Source organism: Ochotona princeps, chromosome 1 (assembly GCF_030435755.1).
Source record: "Ochotona princeps isolate mOchPri1 chromosome 1, mOchPri1.hap1, whole genome shotgun sequence".
In the NCBI taxonomy this organism is placed as follows: domain Eukaryota; kingdom Metazoa; phylum Chordata; class Mammalia; order Lagomorpha; family Ochotonidae; genus Ochotona; species Ochotona princeps.
The window spans coordinates 4,547,522-4,571,422 of NC_080832.1; the positions used below are offsets into that span (position 1 = coordinate 4,547,522).

Here is a 23,901-nt window from a genome sequence, read left to right on the forward strand (position 1 = left end):
GCTACACACTGTTATTACTGTGCTGGGATTAGTTTATTCTCACACGATCTTTTATAAGGCCAGAATTTCACAGTGTACATAGTTGCAACAAGTTATTTTTAAAACATGACATATTTTCTTTTATATTTTAATGAATTGATGTGTGATATTCCACAGAGAGATCTCATCATTACTTAAACATTCCCCTAGTTTGGGAGGGCAGAATGTTTTGCTATATTTTTCCTGATTTTTGTTACAAGCCACACCTTACAATGCACGCCTCTGTGTAGGATTTTCTTTTTGGTTCTATTTTTACCTATGTTTATTTTAGTTGGAAGGAAATGAACATATTACCAAAGTACTTATCAGGGCCTCCATGACAGGACCTGAAAGTGGTGATTTTGTTGTGTGTTGGTTGGACTATCACTTTTAAGAGTTTTATTGCAATATCATTAACAGAAAAAATTTGAAAGCTCTCTCTAGATGGGTATGTATATATGTTTACACATGTATATACAATTTGTAAGATGATTACTCCAATCAGCCTTAACAAGTCCATTATATCATATTTCCATTGTATGTGTACACATGTGTGAGAAAATCTAATTTTTATACTCTTGGCAAAGTGTAAGTAAATCAATACAGCCATGTTAAATGTCTTTACTATCACACCCAGGCTCACATGACAACTCCAGAATTTATCCTTCTTGTAAAAGTGAAACTTCGTATGCTTTGCCAAACGTCATATGATCCAGCAGTCCTACACCTGGGTGTACACCAGAAGCGAAGGAATTCACACAAGCATCATCAACGTGTCAACTGTGACACCGGAGATGTCTCAATGCCCTTTGATGAATGAATGGAAGGAGAATGTGCGTCACATAAATACAGTGGACTATACTTTGGCCTTAAGAAGCAAGGAACTACTGAATAGTGTTTTCTCCATCTGCTGGATATCCCGAAAATCCTCTGGACAAACACGGTTAGCATAAAAGTTGGCCGTTCCTTCACCTGCTGAGCCTGCATCTCCTGGCATTTTCCACTGGGACTCAGCAAGGTCCTGGCGGTAGGGTCACCTCTGTTGCAGGACTGCCTTCCGCCTCTGCCTGAGAACCGTGTTCAGATATGAGTCTCACCCCTTCTCTGCATTCACATCATCTCTGCTTGTTTCGAGGATTCAGCGACTCTTGATTGGGCTATTTATTATTATTATTATTAACTACATTGCATTATGTGACACAGTTCCATATGCACTGGGATCCCCCCCAAACCCTCCCCCCCATGGTGGATTCCTCCACCATGCTGCATTGCCACAGTTCAAAATCAGTTGAGATTCTTTCATTGCAAGTATATACCAAGCACAGAGTCCAGCATCTCATTGCCCAAATTCAATGACTTGTTGGGGAGACCATTTCTGGTCTGAAGGTAGAGCCGGCAGAGCACCATCCCTATCAATTAAAAGCCCCAACATAACATCAGCAACAATTTACAATGATATGGAATTAATTGACATAGTATTGAACAACCAACATGTTAAAAAAATGCAAGTTCTTTACCACATACTGTGACTCCTTCGCTGACACTTCAACTTTGGTTTATACCTGACCGGGTTCTATACACCTTAAAATGGCCATAGTCTACCACTCAGCTGTTTCATGTCTATTTTCATTACAATATTACATTTTACATATACTGTTTTTCATATTGACATCATGTCATCTTAAATTAATGCAAGCATGTGGTATCTAACCTTTTGCGATTAGTTCATTTCCCTTAGCATAATGGTTTCCAGTTGAGCCCATTTGGCCACAAAGAACAGAATTTTGTTTTTTTTAATAGCTGAGTAGTATTCCATGGAGTAGATGAACCATAGCTTTCTTATCCAGTCTTCCGCTGATGGGCATTTCGGTTGCTTCCATGTTTTTGCAATTACTGATTGTGCTGCTATGAACATAGGGGTGCATGTTGGTTTCTCGTGAAACAGGTGTTTTGGATATATTCCTAGGAGTGCTATTGCTGGATCATATGGTATGCATATTTTGAGTTGTTTGAGTGTTCTCCATTCTGTTTTCCAAAGAGGCTGTACCAACCTGCAGCCCCACCAGCAGTGGAGTAGGGTTCCCTTTTCCCCTCAACCTCGCCAACAAGTGTTGTTGGTGTTTTTTTTTCATGTGGGCCAATCTTATTGGCGTTAGGTGGTATCTCATTGATGTTTTAATTTGGATTTCCCTTATTGCCAGGGAACTTGAGCACTTTTTCATGTGTTTGTTTGCCATTTGGGTTTGTTCCTTTGTGAAATGTCTGCCCATTTCCTGTGCCCATTTCTTGAGTGGTTTGTTCATTTTGGTATTTTGGTTGTTTTGGAGTTCTTTGTATATTCTGGAGATTAGCCCTCTATCACCTATGTAGTGTGCAAAGATCTTCTCCCATTCTGTGGGCTGCTTTTTTACTTTGTTGATTGTTTCCCTTGCTGTACAGAAGCTTCTTAGTTTGATGAAGTACCATTTGTTTATTTTGGTCTTGACTGCTAGCGCTTTTGGAGTCCTTTTTAGGAAGTCAGGGCCTACACCTAAATCTTGCAAGGTATTTCCAACATTTTCTTCCAGAAGTTTGAAGGTTTCTGGATGTAGGTTTAGGACTTTTATCCATTTAGATTTGATCTTAGTGTATGGTGAGAGATGTGGGTCTATCTTTTTGTTTCTACAGGCTATTAACCAGTTGTCCCAACAGCATTTATTGAACAGACCTTCCCATTTGCCTGGGTTGTCGTTTGTCTTTTTGTCAAAGATTATTTGGTTGTATATGTGTGGGTTCCCTTCTGGTGTTTCTATTCTGCTCCATTGATCTTCCTCTCTATCTCTGTGCCAGTACCAGGCTGTTTTGATAACCACGGTCCTACAGTATGTCCAGAGGTCCAGAACCGTGATTCCCCCTGTCAACTTCCTATTCTTTGGGATGATTCTAGCTATTCGTGGTTTTTTGTGTTTCCAGATGAACCTTTGTATCATTGTTTCCAGTTCCATGAAGAATGTTTGGGCAATTTGATTGGGATTGCATTGAATGTATATATTGCTTTTGGCAGTATAGACATTTTAATGATTTTGATTTTGCCTACCCAAGAACATGGGATGTTGCTCCATCTTTTGAGGTCTTGTTCAATTTCTTTTGAAAATATTTTGTAGTTTTCTTCAAAAAGATCTCCTGTATTTTTGGTTAGATTTATTCCTAGATACTTCATACTTTTCTCTGTTATTTTGAATGGCAGCTTGCTGGTTAGATCTTTTTCCATCTTCGGGCTGTTTGCATACACTATGGCTGTTGATTGTGCTATTTCTAAAGGAGCCCGAATTCTTTTCCATTACATAGCTGAAACATACTGAAAGAATCATATTAAACACTGTAACACAGGCAAAAAAAAAAAACCCAAAAAATTCATTGAAGGTCTCACCATTCAGAGCTCCCACTTCACTATTTTGGTACTTTTTTGTCTAGAATTTTTCCTACATATAATTTCGTGAAATACTTGGATCTAACCACATTCACACTTTTCTGTTTTACATTTTAATTTATTATAGCTTCGTATTTTCTCAAATTATTCAGAAATCTTTCTAAACTTCCAAATGTACAATGCTTTCTAGTATTTTATAAGTGACTGCACCCTAGTCTGTACTTGCACATTCCTCTTACTTCCGCTTGGTTTTTCAATGAACAGCATTAAATGCAAAGCTCTTGGTGTTCAATTGTTTCCTTAGGAGGAACTCCTAAGAGTGGGGTTACTTCACTAAGACCTGTATTTCTCAGATGACGTAGTCTTAACTATTCCTCACAGAATACCTACATGGTTGACCTTCTGAAGAGAGCTTTCCTTTCAGCCTGTTAGTGCGTCTCAGCTTCCTGACCACGGGCCGAGGCCTGGTGCAGGTGCACTCTGAGCGTCTCAGCTCCCTGGCCACGGGCCGAGGCCTGGTGCAGGTGCACCCTGTGTGTCTCAGCTCCCTGGCCACGGGCCTGGGGCAGGTGCACTCTGAGCGTCTCAGCTCCCTGGCCACGGGCCGAGGCCTGGTGCAGGTGCACCCTGTGTGTCTCAGCTCCCTGGCCACGGGCCTGGGGCAGGTGCACCCTGTGCGTCTCAGCTCCTTGGCCACGGGCCTGGTGCAGGTGCACCCTGTGCGTCTCAGCTCCCTGACCACGGGCCGAGGCCTGGTGCACCCTGTGCGTCTCAGCTCCCTGGCCACGGGCCGAGGCCTGGTGCACCCTGTGCGTCTCAGCTCCCTGGCCACGGGCCGGGTTCGGGGATCCTGGCTTCTAACCACAGCCAGCTCTGTGACCTGGCTGCTCTGGCTTGCTCTGCCTGTTCTCTTCCGCTCAGTTAATGCTCTGTTCCAATCCCAATTCACTTCTTGGGAGAAATTTACTCTGCTATCGTTCCTTGACTTACAAATAACCTCTCCCCATCCTACTTTCTCTTCTAACGACACAGACACTTCTAGTTTAGCAGTTGCCATGGTTTCTTGTAGTCAAGTTTATTATCTATAAATACAATAGGTTTTTAAAAGTTCCTATATTAATAAATATTACCAGTATTTGGGCCATCTACTGACAATATTTGTTTAGGAAGCTATTGAACACCCACTCCATAACTGATACAAGTACAATTATGTCAGACTCTGAGCTAAGCATCCTTCTACAGACAGTTTCGATCTGTAGATCTGTACATTTAGAACATTAAGAAAATAATTTTGATTATCATTCTATAGGTTATTTCCAGAATTAAAAATATTAATATATGAATATGTTTGGAGATTCTAAGCCAACAAACAGATCACCAGACTATTACAATTTCCTACTTCAGGCACAATTCTGGTCCAGTACCTAACCCACTGTATGTCGTACTGACAGAGCATCCTGCAGCATTTGGCTGAAATTCAATGTGAGGCAAAAACAAACGAACAGAAACCCTTAGCTGTCATCGCTCCTTCTGTGCCTGCACGCTGAGTGTGCAAGTGTGTAAGCGGAGAGGCAGAGATGTGTAAGACACATGTTGTCTTGTTTTTCTCAAAGGACATTTGCATTTTTAAAATGCCTATTACTCTATACATGGTGTTTTCCTTTTGATTTTTAAACAATGATACATGGGTATCTTTCTACAGCAAAACACAAGTCAATTTTCTTTTAACAAAAGATTTATTTTGTTTTTATTTGAAAGGCAGAGTTACAGAACAAAGGAGAGATAGAGAGACAGCAGTCTTCTACTCACTGCTTCATTCCCCAGTTGGCCACGATGGCTGGTGTGAGCTGAACTGACCCGGAGCCAGCAGCCAGGTCTCCCAGATGAACACAGTGACCCACGGACTTAAGCCATCCTCCGCTGCTTTCCCAGGCCATGAGCAAGAAACTCGATAGGAAGTGGAGGAGCCAGGACACAAAGTGACGCCTATGAGATGCTGGTGCTTGACATGGAGGCTTAGCCTACCATGCTATAGTGCTGATCCCAAATTCATTACTTTAAATAGTCATACATCTTCCATTATAGAAATAGACAGTGCTATAATTCCTACAGCTATTTTAAATTGTTAACTATATCTCTTGCTTATATATATACATACATATATAATACATACACTATAAATTTACAGTATATATTTATATAATATATAAATATATAATATTCTATATTTATATATTTATATAATATATTTACATAATATATATTATATAAATTTAGGCCAGTATTTTTATTTTTATAGGTTTAAAAAGTAAAGTGAAGGTAAGTGTGTAAAAAGAAAAAGCGCATAATGACTCTGAATGGTAATGGTGATGTAACCTTTCAAAGAAGATTCATCATCACAATCCCACTTATAAAAGTGGAGAGGAGTACCCATGTTTGCTGAGCCCACACTCAGGGATGATTTAAATCTTTAGCAATAAGCACAGATGCAACATTCAGTGCCTGCCTGGCATTAATTCATTCACTCTGGACCTCTCTAAACACTTCTGAAGTGGAATTTTAGACCTGCAATCGTGAAATTGGGCCATACACATCAGCTCAGCCATTGTTAGGAACTGACATCACTAGGTTTTTAATGGCATCTCCTTAGTATTTTTTAAGTCTACTTCCTTGATTTGGAGTTTAAGAGAACTTATACTTGTTTACTTTTTGTGTTCTTTTTTTTTTTAATTCTGTTTGAAGGAAGTATTTGTAAGTAAGTGACATTATTTTTCTGTTAAAAGTTTACAAATAATTTCTCTAAGTCTATATTTTGCATACTATCTATAGTCATCTTTCATAGTTACAAAATTGGAATATTTATATAGTAACCTATTAGACTAAAATATCATTGAATTTATGTTTCTTAGTCCAGAAAATTTAGTGCCATATATTTTTGTCAGGAATTGTATAGCTTTACTATTTTTTATATGCCCCCATTTTGATTTCAAACTCATTATTGACTCTATAAAGAAAAGCATTTTCATTTTTCTTATCTATTTCATATCTGTTCACTGTATCAAATTCTTATGTTTCTTGCAGTATTTAGTTGACTATTTTGCTTCTGATTTTATTGTTATGTGATGTAATTACATGGTGACAGTTTTTCTTCTTCCTCAATTTTTTATATTTCAAATATTTTCATTGTTTTGAAAGGCAGAGATAGATAAGAAAGACAGGGATCTTCCACCCATTGCTTCTGTCCTTAAATGCTTCCAGAGGTCCAGGGCAGGCTTGAACCTGTGGCCTCCCAGGGTGCACGACAGCCCAAAACTGACATCTAGAGAACCGGGACAAACTCAGGCACTCTGGAACCAGCTACAGGCATCCCAAGCAGTGTCCTAAGCATCTCACCGAAGCCTTACCTCTCTAAAGGATCTTCGAAACATCTAGAAACAAAGTAAAAATGTAACTAGAATACAGTATGCCTCTCTTCTCTGGGGACCACACAGCTGTCCAAGCCTCGTCTCTCTGGCCACCACTGCTCACTGCTGGGGACTGCTCATCGCCTCTGGATTGCAGGACTTCTCACACACACGCTTACTCTTCTCGTCCTTGCACCTGTTTCTCACTCAGCCTTCCCTGCTCAGCAGGCCTGCATGGTTCCCTGTTCAGTCTTCCATTGCCCTCTCCAAAAGCCAGCCCTGCCTCGCCACCTGCCTACTCCATGCTCCTGACACATTTTCCTCACTGGTGGGTGAATTCCTAAGGGGCATGTTACTGAGTTTTCTTCTTCGCATTCACAACACAGTCCTTGGTTTGGAATTACTTTACTTTAACAGTGTTTGTGTATCGAGAGAAGCAAAAGAAGATGGGAGGATGGGGAAGACTGGGGGGCCAGGGCAGAAAGGCAGAAAAAACTTTATGGAAGATTTTATTTGAACAGAAGGTTTTTAGAAGCATATACTCCTAAAAACAGTCTATTTTAAACTGTTGAGGTGATAAAGAAGGACAAACTATCCAAAACTAATTTTTAATATACAAAAATCGTAGGGAATTGTGCAGTTAAGAGGAAAAAAAAAGATTAAATGTCAGCAAACTGATCTTCAGAGAAAAGTGATGTAGAAAGCAAAAAGTAAATGAAAAACCTCAAGTATAACGTGAAAAATGAGCACAGTGCTTTATGCTTTGTAAACACTTTGTGGCATTTAAAGTACAAACAGAAAACAAAACACACAGAACAGATACCCCGGACAAGGCACTTCTGGCAAGGAAGCAGATGACTAATTTTCATGCATAGTTCTCCAGTCCTTACTGCAGGACCAGCTTGTACTTTAAGACATGCTTGAAATTTGGCAAGTTGTAATACACACTGCTTATTGGCCAACTAACTATAAGGCATCTTGACATCTCTAATATCGTATTTTCACAGCATCAATTTCCAAGACGTGGCTGGGTCCTTCCCACACCTTGAGTTACCATCTGTTGTATAATGTTCGCTTCTCAACCAACCTGGCCTGGCTGTTTAGGACACTATGGGCTGTGTGGTCCCGACAGGAATACAGGGATGAGTTTAAGAATCCAGCTCAGACTGGTTCAGTGATAACCTTGAAACTCTACCACATCCACCCATATTTTCAAAAGTCAGATGTTCCATCTTGGCTAATACAGGATTGCTTTATATGAGACTTAATTGGCTAAAGCCCATGGCAGAGATCCAAGTGACAGACCACGGTGACTTAGAACATGGGTCTGGCAGCCACACTGCCAGGTTCAATTCCCACTCAGCATGCAGGGCGAATGACTAATCTCTCTATGACTCAGCGCTATCAGCAGTAACAAGGAGATAATAATAGCTTTCAAATAAGGTTGCTCATGATTGAATTTAAAAAACGCTGCTGGAAATATGTGAAGAATTATATAAGTGCTAGCAAATATGGATATCATCATCGCCATTATTATTTCGGGAAGATCCATGTTGGTAGTAAACAGGGAAAGTGCTGAATTTCTGTGGAATAACTAATATTTCTATGTTGTGGATCACCTTGTCTACTGTCTAGAGGTTCACCACATTCCAGAGCAAAACTGATACAATGGGAATCGTCTTATGAAGTGAGGTAGTTTTTAAAATGCAGTAAGGAAACAGTAGCAAAGAATCTGCAATGACACTTACATTATTTTCAAGTCCTGAATTTGGTATATTAGCTTTCTGAAAGTGGAATCACACTGATATATCATTATATTTTTCAGAATTTACTTTGGCATTATATTTGCAACATTTACAGTCTTTTTTGTAGTTGTTATATTAAAAACAAACATCATGGCCAGCATCCCATATGGGTGCCATTTTAGTCCTGGCTGCTCCACTTCCAACCCAGCTCCCTGTTAATAAGCCTGGGAAAGCAGCAGAAGATGGTCCAAGTCTTTGTGCCCTTAAACCTAGTGGGAGACCGGGATGAGGCTCCTGGCTCTGACTTGGTCCAGCTCCTGCTATCACAAGATTTGGGAATAAACCAGTGGTTGGGGCCTGGCGCAGTAGCCTAGTGGCTAAAGTTCTAGCCTTGCATATACCGGGAGCCCATACGGGTGCCAGTTCTAGTCCCGGCTGCTCCATTTCCCATCTAGCTCCCTCCCAGTGGCTTGGAACAGCAGTCGAGGATGGTCCAATGCTTTGGGACCCTGTACCCGCATGGGAAATCTGGAAGAAGCCCCTGGCTCCTGGCTTCAGATTGGTTCAGCTTGCAGGTAATTGTGGCCATTTGGGGAGTGAACCAGTGGACAAAAGATCTTTCTGTCTCTCCTTCTCTCTGTATATCTGCCTCTCCAATAAAAATAATAAATAAATCTTTAAAAACAGTGGGTAGATCTCTTTACACCTCCCTCCCGCTCTCTCCCCAATTTTGCCTTTCAAATAAATTAATCTTTAAAAAGCCTCTTGCTATTAAATTAAACTGGTGCCCCATTTGCCTTGATTATAGGAGGGGCATGTAGCATCAGCTTGCCCAAATTTGCAATGAGAAATGGTGGCTATGTTGGAGTTTAAACGGTCACATGAATTCCATGGCAGGTAGCAATGAATTCTCCACATCTTGACTTTGGCAAACTGTACTACATACTATTCATGGGACATACAAAATATATATCTATATTTATAACACTGTGTTTTCACCATGACTAAGCTTAGGCCACAGCTGCACTTTGCTCTATGTGGTAGGGTCACTCACAGAGCTCCCCACTAACCTTCTACTGACCTTCCGATGAGAAGGATGTTCAACGGAGGAAATCTAGCAAATAATCACCAGGAAATCATTGGCATGCTTTGCATAAATCTGGGCACCTCGGGCCAGTTTGCTCTCCTTTCTGAAATCTGTGCTTCTTATAATTTTAAGGACCTGGTGTCTATTAGTGGCCTCCACCTAAGCAGTGGAACTCCTAGTTACATTTCTTGAGCTTCAGAAGATCCCTCTCTGTTATTGCCATCTCTGTAACGCCAAGGCCATTGGTAAGTATCTAGTCCTGTGATTGATTGCTCGTCTTGACGGAATCAATGTCTTGTGCTGGAATAACCTGGGAAAGGTAGGTCATGGTGGAATATCTAATTTGGGGGGAATTCTGGTAGAGGGGAAAGTTAAGGAGGACTGACAATTTAAAGACAAAATAGTGTAACATTCCAAGAGAAAGAACTCTCTGGCTCACTATAAAGTGAGAGTAAGAGCTGCTGAGACAATCTGGGAAGGGTCAGTCAGCGGCTGTAGTCAAAACTAAAGGCAGGTTGACAGTACACAGGGCAGGACCTGTCCAGGAAGAAGAGGAATTAGTGAAGAGCTTGTACCCATTCTCTTTTCTGTTGTCAAGTCAGCATGGTGAACTAGCCAAGGCAGAGCCTTTGTTTTGAATATGCAGCCAAGTGCCTGGGCAGTGCTGTTTCACAGTGGTTTATCCTGGCTCCCAGTCGGGGACCAGACTTGGACTTATCTGGTGTTTCATTTCAGTCTGGTTCAAAACCTGTAGCAACTGCCATCACTCACATCACTCTATGTTACTCAACACAGTGCTAACCTGTCCGTGCTCTGATCTTTTAAACTAGCATTAGAGGCTTTAAATACATGCTTTTGCATGTTAGAGGCCCTCGCTGAACTACTTCCTGGTGCTGATGTCCTGGACTCTTTATAAGTGCTATATGGAGAATAAAACATAAAAAGAGAATGGGGTGTGGGGTTGGGGAGAAGAAAAGAAATGAAAGAATCTGATTTGTAAAACACTTCAATCTACTAATAAACATCTGGGAATTGCACAGTCAATAATGAAATTGATGTTAAAAAGTCATGAGAGCAGGTATTATGACTTTAGGGTCCGTATACATTAGAACACTTTGCCTCCCACTATAGGCTACTAGATGGAGAAGAACCTTCAACTTGGCAAGTGTAGGGTAGACACTTCTTCATGATCTAGAATATAGAATCTACAGAACCACTGTGTACAACAAGGTCTGTCAGATGTGTTATGGGATTCCGTCCTCCTTGGATCAGACACTATCACATTTTCCTCTCAATGGATGCTGTGCTCATACAACCAAGAGGTGAAGGTGACTTTGACTAGAATGTCCTCTGCAAGTGCGGACCATACACTGAAGACAATATGCTTAGTTTACGATTTCTAACAGAGCTGAAGCTGAAATGATGAGTGTATAAATCATTCCTAGTATTAACAGAGAAGGTAGTGCTTATTTCTGTTCTAGTGGACAGCCGAGAGCTGAAAAGTCACCAGCTGAAGGATGTCAAAGTCCAGGGGAACCTCTACAGAAGACTCGAGCAGCAGTCTCCAAAGACTTTCCTCCCACACCAATCAGGTAGCAAAGGAATTAGTAGTTTACGAAGTTTCACATCACGTGCAGTCTAGAGGAGGCCGAGTATGGACTGTACGATGAATCACTGTGCAGGCCGAGATGCCTCCAGAGTTCACCCATTTCAATCCCTGTGTCCCACAGAGGAGGGCATGACTGTGACAGACTAAGGCTGCCAGACTCAGGGTTCTGGCCCAGCATTCTTCCTTCTAACATCCTCAGCTGTCCCACAGAGTGTGAGAGGTGTAGCACCTGTGATACAAGTGTGTCTCCTGAAAAGCTTGGGCTCCGTGGTGACGAAGCCTAAGAAGAGACGTGAGAAAGGGGAAGAGGAAAGGCAGCGCCATACGCAGGACAGCCTCAAAGACGCAGGAGTCTTCCTCAGCTGCACAAAGCCGGGACAAAGGCAACTGAATAAGGGAGGAGTTCATACCTGCCTCCACCCCCGTACTGTTGGCATGGAAACAGACGATCATTTGTGTTGAGGGAAAAATTAAAAGTATTATTCAGAAAGATGGACTCTGTTGACAGGTTATTTTCTTTTTGACCCAAATTTCCTAGTAAAATGTTCCCTGTGTCATGTGCACGCATGAAAGCTGGGGTGCAGTCCTGGAGGGGATGCATAGCCACCGTGAATGTATAAACCCAAGCATGGTAACCACAAGGAAACTTGAGGCTGTGGCACTCCAGTGGTCTCTGGCTTTTGTGGTATATAAATTTGCTATGCCCAGGCACAGTGGTTTCCACCCAAGGCATTTGGTGAGTTGGGGGCAGGGGTGGGGAACTCTATAAATACTTAGTTCCATAACCCTGCTGAGGTCAGAAGACGCTTTGGATCAGCACTGGCTCTTTCCTACAGTGAGTGACTTTGTGGATTATCGGGTTGATAATCCAGATCTTATAAATGGCAGAAACAAAGCCCAGAGTGAGAAAAGAGCAGAAGGCTCTACAGATTAATGTGGGACCTCAAACCTGGCCAGGCTCTTTAGACTTTTGATTCCTTACTTCCCAACCATACCACCTCTAGAAAGCTTGTCAGCTGCAACTTACAAACACTCTGCCAAAAGTGTTCTATGACATTGAAGAAAGTTCAGTCTTTACAAGTTGAATTTGTGTTAGGGAAACTGCAGATACAAACTGAGACTGCAAACCATTCATGGAGATTGGAAGAAAATTATCGTAGCTCTAAGAATCAAGTAAGACCTGTTAACATCTTTATCCAAATGTGTTTTTAAAGAATGGGGATGTTAAAAATGGATGCCTTTACAAAACCCACAGCCTCTGAGACAAGTGTTGAGCTACAGTACAAACACACCTCTTGTGGATTACTTCAGTCAAGAATATACGGCTCAGGTGACGGGACAATGCTAGTATTAAATTTTGTTTTATGTTGTGATTTTTACCTGTTTGGAAACTGAATTGTGATGAGAGGTATTTCATTCCTTTGATTTATAGCATGGAGAACAAAGATAAACGGCAGGCAACTTTAATTTAGCTCTCTCAACAACTTTCTGGAGATAAAGGGCAGTGAAAAGATACTGCTGGAGCTTCTACAGGATTGCTTTCCAAGTTGCACTGAACAGGCAAGGATGCTTTTCGGCGTGATTCTCACCCAGTGAGGAAGTCGGGTGAGATGCCAGCAGGTGGGAGAATGAGGGGCTCATGAAACCTCATCAACACTGTTGTCTTATTGGCTAACAAGGAAAAGCAGTTTATTTCTTCCTAGTATCCAAGACTGCGAGCCAATGAGGAGAGGGACCCAGTTGGCTCATAGTTGGGGCATGCAGTCAGAGTAGGGCAGGAAAGCTGCTGCACGGAGCTAAGGTGGGTGCCCAGCTGACAGCTGGGAGACGGCAGCTTGCACCCGACCCCCACTCCCACCCGCAGTTCTTTCCTTTAGGTGGGGACTCCTCAGCTACACAGGACATTTGCAGCCATGTCTAGGCAAGGCAATGCCTATGCAACCATAGAGGTTGTTCCTAGACGGCAGAGGGTTTCAGGGCTGGAGTGGTACTTGCTGGCCAGTTACTCTCAATTCTTTACTTCCAGATGAGGAGACGGAGGCCCATTTTGCCTAAAACTTAATTCCCAAAGGAAGCGAATACCTGGCAGCCTGCAGTTATATGGTCAGTGGGACTCACAACTCACGGATTCCACAGAAACAAGTTGCTGGGCACATACAATTTGAGTGCAGCTAATTCCCAGGGATTTTTCACTTGACTGTTCATTCAAAAAACACTTTTATGCCAGCCTGGCTCTGGGCACTGTGAGTCAGGGTTTGGCCACGCAAGCATGCCTCCTGCTGCCGCAGAAAGAGCTTACATCTTCCAGGAGAGACAACAAAGACAGGCAGACCAGCAGTGACCGCTTCTGGAAGGTGCATTCAAGGAGACACATGCTGCTGCTTCTGATTATTGACAATAATAAACGACACTTGAGCCAATGGAGTAGGGCAGGCGATCGTAATAACCGACTGGACATGGGGTGGACAGGAAAGACATCATGGAGGTGGTGATATTTGAGCTAAGACCTCAGCAATTGGAATGAGCCGTCTGTCCCATGCAGAAGCTCTCTGGAAGGAGATCTTTAGGAAGAGAAAAAAAAGTCAAAGGGAGAGGTAGGGGTCAGGAAGTGAGTTGGAATTTTAAAGTCAGAGCAGTGAAAAGTCCCTGTGATTTGACAGACATTTTTAGTTCACTTTTGTGTCTTATGGGTATCAGATGAGGGGAGGAGTGGGAGGCAAGAAAGAAACTGGAGTAACAGGCTGGGGCCAGTGAGAACCTCCACGGTGAGTGATGACGCTGGTAGCAGTGCATATGAGAAGAGGCTGGACTTCAGAAGTCTGGACACAGACAAAACCCATAGCTCTCACTAGAGGCTAGGAAAGGGAGGAGGGAAGTGGTGAGTGGAGGGCGGCCCTGGATAACTGTGGAGTTTTGTCTTGAGTTCTGGTGAGAACAAGTGATCCTGCCATGGATAGCTTTTTTTCAAAGCTCTGTGAGGGAAACACCAAACATTACTCAAGTAAATAAAATTAGTCCATGCTTCACTAGCGTAACTTCGAGAATTATTACCACGCAGGTGAAGCCTGGTCTCTTTCTGTGTCTCTCAGTTTTTGATGTACACGCAACCTGAACTTGTGCCTTTCTTGGCATGGACTGTTGCATATCCCAGCTCTATCCTTTGATTGAAAGTGGGAAATGATCTCTTCCATTTCTCTGGGCCTGCACTGCTAGGCTTCCATCGCCCTGGAACATCAATAATTTCAATTGTCCAAGAAAGCAGAAATTTAACTCAGAAATGTGTATCATTTTGACTGCTCTAAGTTTAGTTTGACAGTAAAACATATTCTTCAAAAGAAAGTGCTATCTTGTTCTGGCTTTAAGATTCCTGGAAGAGTTATACAATCAAACGACAAATGTCTCATTAATCTTCACAGTGTTTCAGCGAGGATGGCAGGTACATATTTCTTTTGTTTTGAGAGAATTTTTGGTGAGGTAGGTTAAACAGAAGCCTCTTCAAAATTTATATAATAAAATTTAGGTTAACCTAAATACACATAAGTTTAATTAAAGACAATGTATGCTACCTTACGGGGGTGAACCACATATTCAGATAACTTCACAGATGTGGCCAAAATTTATTTGGTGTTTGGCACAGTGGAAGAGCAGAGTACTCTATATAATAGAGCGAATGCAACTGAGGAGTTTAGAAACAGACATACAAGCCATCAGACACCGGTTCAAGTGCTCACTGATGACAGTATGGGGTACACCTTGACAGAGAACGTCCTAGACATGCAAGCCATCAGACATCGGCTCACCTGCTCACTGATGACAGTCTGGGGTCCACCTTGACAGAGAATGTCATAGCTGCTGTGTGACATAAATCGTCCACAGATTAACAATACTGAGAGAGGAGAGCCAAAGAGAGAGAGAGAGAGATCTTCCACCCATGGCTTCTTTTTTATTTTAAACTTTTACTTTTCATGTACAGTTCCTTAGGCTCAGGGATTTCCCTTTACACCCTCCCCATCGCCCTTCCCCCCACTGGTTTCTTCTATATTATAACAATAATGTAGTGTTTTGCTCCCCAAATGTCCGCAACAGCTGGGCCGGGCTGAAACTCAGAATGTTAGAACTCAGTCAAGATCTCCCATGTGAGTTGGTAGGGACCAAGCATTTGGGCCAAATGGTGTGATGCTTACATGTAATCATCCCAGAGGCCAGGCTTAAGCTGTCCAAATGCTAGTTCTAGATACCATTATATATCTGTCTACTCACTCTGTAATTTTGAGGTAATTACTAAAAATTTTACTCCTTGTGATAAAACACTATTTGTCATTTAATCATCTGGTCTTCTTCCTCACTAAAGCAATTCAAAGTCTTAACAGGCACCACCAAAGAATGAAACATTTAAAAACATTTAATTCCCTTGGATAAAATATACATCGGGTGCTGTGGCCTGAAGGAGCAGCTCCTGTGTTGGTGGACTGCACACTAACAGGCATGCATGGCCCACACACTGAATCAACAAAACGAGAAGAGAAGGCACCTGGGGCCCTTGAGACTTTAGGGTGCCATGGGAATGTTCTACAGCACATACGGCTTCTTTGAGTAAGGAACATCTGAGGAGGCAATAGTATCTGTTTCTAGATTTCTATTTTCTTGTACAATATCCCTAATGAACTCCTTTGCAACAGTGTTTACCCCAGTTGCAGGCAACTGCCGAGGTTGCCTTGTACCTAAATAAATACTACACTTCTGGGAGAAAATCAACCATTTTTAAAGATATGTGGGAGGGGGGCCAGCGGGCCCCACTGGACAAAGACCCTAGGATGTTTGTGGGGGTGGGAGGGTGCTGTGGATTACCCAGGGAAGAGGGTTTGGGGATGTGTGGGAATGGGGGCTGCTGAGGAGGTACGTCACAGGCGTAGCATGATTTCTGGTGCTTCTATGGACTGGACCACTGCACTTTCACGTACACTTGAGACTGTGTGTTTAGAGAGGGGAAGGCAGAGCGCATGTCTGGATCAGACCAATGTACCCAGCCATGGGAAACCTGGGCAGCGTTAAGTGGCATTGCCAGCCTCCTGCCAGCACACACAAAAGCAATGGCTTGGGGGCTGGCCTGGCAGGACTAGCCCACAGTATCTGCCAGTGTTGTTGGTTCAGCGGAGGGGCCATGTAAAGCTGGGCCACTACCTACCAACTATCACTTAGAGAACCAGGTCTGGGGGCAGATTCTGTAGGGAATAGGTGGATTCACCCTGTGGGTCTGCAATACCTACTGGGTTGCATAGGAGCTGGGAGTGGTGACTAACCAAGCAGGCATGATCATAGAACTTGCTGACATGAGAACTGGGGTTGGGAACAAGGGGGGTGGGGGATGGCCCAGGGTGCAGCACCTGAGGGTGCACCCAAGAATCAAGTCAGGAGGCAGGCTGGGCCACACTACCTGCCAGTACATGCAAAGGATGGGACTGGGAGCAGGTTATACCAGGCAGGGGCCTAGCACATGTCAACATATGCGAGATATAGGTCTGGGAGCAGCCTGATGGGGGAACTTAGGGAACTCCCCTACCATGCCACAGCTCCTGCTAGTGAGCATGAGAGCCGGAGGTGGATGTAGGCCAGACCAGGCAAGGTAATGCCACTCGTCAGCATGTGTGTGGGCTGGCTCAGGAGGTGGGCCAAGCCTTAACACCTAGTAGCATGCACAGGAGCCAGGACTGGGTGTGGGCCTTGCTAGGCTATGTTACTTCACCTGCCAGTTCACATAAGAGCCAAGGATGACAGCAAGCTAGGCAGGGCTGGGCTGCAGTACTCACCAAAGAGTTGTGACTGGGAGTAGGCCATGCCAGTCTAGGTTGGAACACCACTAGCATGCATAAAATCTGTGTTGGTAGTGGACCTGGTAGGGGAACTGAGGGCACTCCACTGCTAGGCTGCAGTTCTCACTGGTGAGCATAAAAGCCTGGGCTAAAGATGGACTAGACTGCAGTATTCATTGAATGCATGTGGGCTGTGTCCAGGAGCAGGTTGGACCAAGCTAGGCCACAGCACCTGCTGGTGCTTACAAGAGCCAGAGTCGGTATAAGAGGGACTGGGCTAGGTCATGGCTCCCACCGGTCCACATGAGTCAGGTCTGGGGGTGGGCTGGGCTGGGCTGGGCTGGGCTGGGCTGTAGCATCTGCCAGTAAGAGCATGGATGGGTTCAGGCTGCTGTGGCAAGACTAAAATACCTGCCAGTGAATGCTGGGACTAGAGATGGGCCATGTCAGACTGGGCTGATCACCCACCTATGTGTGTAAGATCTAGGGTAGGAGCTGGTCTGACAGGGGGACTCCTCTGTCAGGCTGCAGCTTCTGCTGCTGAGTGAGAAAGCCAAGGCTGGGGCAGCCCAGACAAGGCTGGGTTATAGTACCCATTGGCATATATGCAGGCTAGATCTGGGGGTGAGTTGGGCTGGGCTAGTTAGCAGCACCTGCTGGCAGGTCTAAGAGCCAGGAGGGAGTGCAGGTCATGCTAGGTTGGGCTGCAACCCTCTCTAGTTCATATGAGAGTCAGGACTGAGGGCAGGCTAGGTAGAACTAGCCTGCAGCACCCACTGGTGAATGCCAGTCAAGGCAGGCCATGCCAGACTGGGCCACAGCACCTACCAGCACAGAGAGCGATTTCTAAGTGCAGTCATGTCTCTGCCATGGTCCCATCTTCAAAGTGTGGCTTCCTGTGGGGATGAAATTTAACCTCTGATACAACCTTTTGTGGCTATGTCTACCACCCTCCCAACCCAGCCAGCCATGAGCTCTTGCAGCACTTGCACTTTCAGAGTCCCAGCTGGTGGGATGGGCTCCTTCTAAGACAGCTCTGTGAGTCCTCTGTTCTACTGCACGCTCTATAGTTAGCTCCATGAGTCCTCTGTCCTACCGCACACTCTATGGACAGCTCCGTGAGTCCCTATGTCCTACTGCACACTGTATAGACAGCTCCATGAGTCCTCTGTGCAATTGCACACTCTACAGACAGCTCCGTGAGTCCTCTGTCCTACAGAACACTCTATGGACAGCTCCATGAGTTCTCTGTCCTACCACACACTCTTTGGGACAGGACAATGGGGAACATTTCCAGCACACAATGATGTGTTTCAATTCAGGTATGTCCAAGGCCATCAGAGAATTTCCCAGACAAAACCCTCCCTGTTGTGAAGATGCTCCCCTTCCCTGCTGCAGCAGTTGTCAATCCCCGACCCCTCCCTGGTGGTCCGCTGATAGGCAATTCCAGGTCGTTCCTAATATTGGCTCAAGACTGTGCATCACCAACTGGTTTCTCTCAGCTAATTCCTTCATGTGCTTGACCAAGCTACTTTCCGTATCACACAGATCATGGCATCCCTCTTTCAAGAGTACAGTGTAAATTTCTAATGCATCCAGGTCCAGATGGGAAGCTCTTTTCTACCTTTCTCTGTACAGTCTACACGGTCGTGGGAAACCCCAATGTTTAGAAAATCTGTTGGTGGTTCCCTCTTTCTGGACCAGACACTGTTGATGGAATTCCTCTTCTGGGATTTGCTTGTGTGTGTGTGTGTGTAGGTGTGTGTGTGTGTGTTTCTTCCTCACCAAAACAGATCCTTTAGTGAAAATGTCAGTGACTAACAAAAAAGAAGACATATTATTTCATTAACTTTATCTTTTTGTGATTACTAATTTTTATAAAAAGAATAAAGATAAAGAATCAGGTTTTGATAAGCATTGTCTCATTTTACCTTCAGAGAAAGTAATGTGCTTTCTAGATATGAAAGATTAGCTTGAATGAATCAGAATAATTTGCTCCATTATTTAGTTTGTAAATGGCAGACACAGGATATGAAATCAGTTCTAACTTTACTACACAGGATTATAACCACTGTAATACCCTACTTCTGCTTTCGGTGCTTTGTATTCAGGAATTACTAGTACACTAGAACATTTTGGCTGTATTTATCCATTTTCAAATCAATTAATTAAGTCTCTATATTTTTAAAAATTCTAGCTTCTGCTGGAAAGAAATCTCACTAGTCTGCATGTATTGACAAAGATGGGTGAGATAGCTTCCTCTTATAAGGGGAATCACTAAATTGAAGCAGTACTGATAACATGAGTGTTTATGTGGCTTGAACTCATTCTATAATCGATGTGCTACATTGGCAGTGAAATACAGTAGCAAAATAAAAATGCTGAAAGTATGCAGGTTTGGATGTTGATCTGTGATATTGATCGTCCTCCTGAGACGGGTGTGGATTGCAAGGTCAGTAAAAATGAAGTGTATGTATACCCATCTACATGTTTTTATTTATGCATTGAACTTCTGTGTGGATAAACAATATTCTCATGCATAAGTATGATGGCCTGTTGCTATGTCATCTCCTTGTATGAGTCTTAGCTGGCAGGTCACGTGGTCTCCCATAGCTTTATTACTCCCAGCACAAGATGAGAGATTAGAAATTCCTTGCTTTGATATTTGCATATCTGAGTCATGAACATCTTTTAATAGCTAATATAATCACCTCTTTGAGAATCTTCCATTATACACAATTACTCATTAGAACGCACAGTCCCTAAACAAAGGAAATCTTTCACACTTTAACCCCTTCCCCTCCCGTCTTCACTTGCCCAAATAAGAGTCCATGGAAGCGTTTGTTTGAGAAATTGTAACCTCCTTTTCTAAAACTATTTCTCCCCCTTCTGTTTTTCATCCTTTACATCCCTAGACATCTCCATCCTTTTGTGGCAAACCAATATCACTAAAGCTAAAACAAGCTCATAAACATGAAATATTTTCCCTCAAATTGACCCTAGGGCATCTTGTAATCAAAGTTCCCTAATTACAAGACAAGGAAAACAGGACACACGTAACTCAGTTTGCTCCCATAACGATCCAAACATGGGCATGGTCAAGGCCAACACATCAGTTTGGGGTGACTGCTGTCTACCTCAGCCTTGGTGACTTACCTTCAGTCTTCCAACAAACTCCTAATATTCATATTAAGCAAAAGGCCCACCATTGCTTAAGCAACCAAACACAATGCCATAGCATGGAGGCTGAGACAGACATCAAGCATTAAGAATTCTAGAATAGCAGGTGTCTGAGATCAAGATGCCAGGTCAGCTGGGTTCCTGCTGAACTCTACCTTCTTGGTCTGCTGTCAGCAGCTACCTCTCCCGTGTCCACACATGGTAGACAGGGAGCTCAGGCTGCTCTTCTGCTCAAACTTACACTCATCCTTCCTTGAGGTTGTGTCTTCACGACCTTCGGTGAACCTAATGACCTCTCAAAGATCCCACCTCCAAATTCCATCACAGTGGGGGTTTAGGTAGAGCTTTACTGTATGAATTTGAGGAGGTTGCAATTCAGTTCAGACCTGGCCACCTTCAGAGGAAACACTGCACTGACAACTTCCTTAACAAAACAGATACTCTCATGTGTTCACCGGAGAACTGTTGGCGAGTGCTAACTCCTGTCAGTCATTGGGGTGGGTGAGACACAGCCTCTGACTTCGGCAAGGCCACAGGCTGGAAAACGGAGTGAATGAACCAATGAGATAAGGGGTGTGCTCAGGGCAAGGTGGGTGACCACAGGGACAGGTACCATTCTCCCATCCTCATCACTCACTGAGTCCTTGCCATGGCCTACAAGGCCCCCAGGCTCTGGTGCCACAACCCTGAGGTCCACTCTCTCCTGCAGTGATGCCCTGGTATCTCTAGGGGGCACCAGACTCACCTCCATGCAACCCTTGGACTGTCCCCTTTGGAAAACTGATGGCCCCTGTCACCTTCAGATCTTTGTTCAAAGGTCACCTCACTGAGCTCTCCTCCGATCACCACAGTTGTGTAATCTCCTCTGTACAGTCCCACTTCCTGTTCCCCTGGGTGATTACAGCTGTTCAATACACCCTTTACTAGATGTGTGAGTGCTGATTTTGCTTTTTGTCCACTTTCACACACCCGGGTCTAAGGTCCATAAAAAAGGGTTTGACTGTTTAATTAGCACCTGTAATTCTGGCATCAAGACAATGCCCAACACATTGCAAATATGTTCTTGATAAGCATCTGTCAAACAGATAAATTAATGTTAAAAACTAAAGCAATACTTTTAGGAATGGATCAGTTGGACTGATGCCATAACACAGATGACCTTCATTGGTCAGGTATTCCAGAGAACCTACCAAACGTGATTTAGAAAGAATCTAGTGTGCTTGGGAATTTCTGTAGTTGTCTCAAGAATTGTTGGGAATGGTGTTCTTGTGTAGTGGGTTAAGTTGATACCTTTGATGCCAGCATACCCTAATTGGAATCCCAGCTGCTTCACTTCTCATCCAGCTCTCCACTAATGCACCCTGGAATGCAGATGAAGATGGCCTAAGTGTATGGGCCCTGGCAACCCAGGAGGGAGACTAGGATGGAATTCCTGGTTCCTGGCTTCCAGTTAACGTGGCTATTTGGAGAGTGAGCCACTGGAAGGAAGATCTCTGTGCATCCTCTCTGCCACTGTCCCTTTCAAATAAATAAGTAAATAAACACACACATACGAAAAGAAAACTCTACAAGGTACTGTAACAGACTGTAATGCAAATGAGACATATTGTGAAAGACTGTGTCTAAGCTATTATAAAAATAAGGTTTTAACGAATATTTAAATATTAATATAGATAATGAATTTTTGAAATTCATTTTTTTTGTAAAACAGAGTTAATCTTAAATATAGCATAGTTTTCAAAATCTTGTTCTAGCTAGACTTGCAAACATTTCTTGAACCACATGGGCCTAATTAACATCTATCTATTCTTATTAGTTTGTGTTCCTCCGCTTGGTGTTCTGCAGTGTGACGATGCAATCACTTTAGTTAAAGGTCTGATTATTCTCAGAGTTTTACTGGTTTTCACTTCTTACTAACGCATTAGTGAAAAATACCCAATACCTTTTATCCTGAAATCAAAGTACCATCGATATAAGTCTCAATCTGGCTTCATCGCTCCTTTCCTTAAACCCAAAGTAATATATACAACACGCGTCTCCAGAAGCCACCTGGCCCTGCGTCTCCAGCTTATCTCTGCTGCTACCTCTATCTATTGCAACTGAGGCTTGCCTGATCTCTGTCCCTCACAGCTAAACTCTAGATTGTCTCAACCCAAGAAAGTTCTAAGCTTCCTAATTTCTAAAGAGAATTTTCTCACTTTATTTTACACATTTTTAAAAGGATAAACAAACAATGAAATAAAAATAAAACCCAGGGGGAAACATTCATAGCTCTAATACTTCTAATTTGCAGTTAGTAACACATGATACTAAACAGATTCCATGACTGCAAAACTTTGGAACTCTGTGCCATGCAATCAGCAACCAAAAAGGTTTCCATGGAGATATGCCAAGAGCATGGAAACGGCAGGGGTGAGAAGTGACTGAGTCCTTCACATTTCACACCTTCAGTTTACTCAGTTCACCCTGCTTGTGACTGTCCAAGCTCTGTGTTTTGACCACACACGTGTTGTCAGCGGCTTACTGCTACTGGGCTGTGGGGAGCTTGCTGAGCCCTGCCCCAGCTGAGTGCTCCTGGGCCTTCCCGCTCAGCCCCCAAAGGCACGCTTCTGACCCCCAGCCCTGCTTGCCTCAGGGCCCGAGGCACTACCCAGGATTCCCCTTCCCAGAAACTCAGAGTGGACACAGTGAGTCATAGCTGCCTATAGGGCTTTCCCATACTGCAGCATAGTGTCAGGATCTCCGGCAGCACGGACTGCTGCTGAGGAGACAACTGACCGGGTAGGAAGGAGCAGTGAGTTCACCAGAACCTCTAGAACATTCCTGGGCTTTAGGCACAGAGGTGGTCAGCATTCACAATTCTAATCGCATCATTAATAAGACTTCTAGAGAAAGTCTCATCATTGCTTCCATTTTTACCATTGTTTCTTGCATGCCCCCTCTGAGCCTGAAGCCTCCATCTGCGGGGGAGCAGGTTCACTGGCTTCTAGTCAGGTACGGTGGGAGGTTGCTCCTGGCTCCTTGCACTGCTCATGTTCTGCCTCACTAAAAGCTGAGGTTCCCATGCCATTTCCATCACTGGATTCCTGCATCCGTTTAGGCCTCTGCCTCTGTTTAGACAGACCACGCATGAATCAACGGTCAGGTCAGCCCAGCCTGCCAGTCCTAGTCTGCAGCCTGGTCACCCAAATGTAACTCAGAGGAAGTGAAGGGTGTGCAGGTGTGACCTGGGGTTTACAGGAAGTGAAGGGTGTGCAGGTGTGACCTGGGGTTTGGTTAATGCAAACGTTCAGTGAACAGCGTATAAATGCCAAAGACTGATCCACAGCAGATTCCTCTGTAGAAAATCACCCCTAGGACCTAAGCATGTGAGAGAAGAAAAGCACATTTCTCTTTATCATTCCTCTGGCCAACAGAAACAGATTGAGAAGTCTCTGCCCAGAGCTTTAGAATCAGCAAATCTTAAATGGGATGTCAGTTCACCCTTTCAAAGCCAGTGAGACCTAGGAAAACGACTGAACCGTTCTGAACTTCAGTTTACTCACCTGCACAGTTGTGTTTGTTGGGAGGCTCATGAAAATCAAATAACACATTTGGTAAAGGGAAAGTATTACTCTGTCCATGTGTGAGATGCATCCA

At 43.6% G+C, this 23,901-nt stretch overlaps 1 protein-coding gene across 1 annotated transcript in view; it reads right to left on the reverse strand.

The window, feature by feature from the left end:
• The window catches only part of PACRG (parkin coregulated), a 500,526-nt gene that overhangs the window by 284,381 nt on the left and 192,244 nt on the right, over nucleotides 1-23,901 (reverse strand). The gene's annotated exons all lie outside the window — the stretch shown is intronic.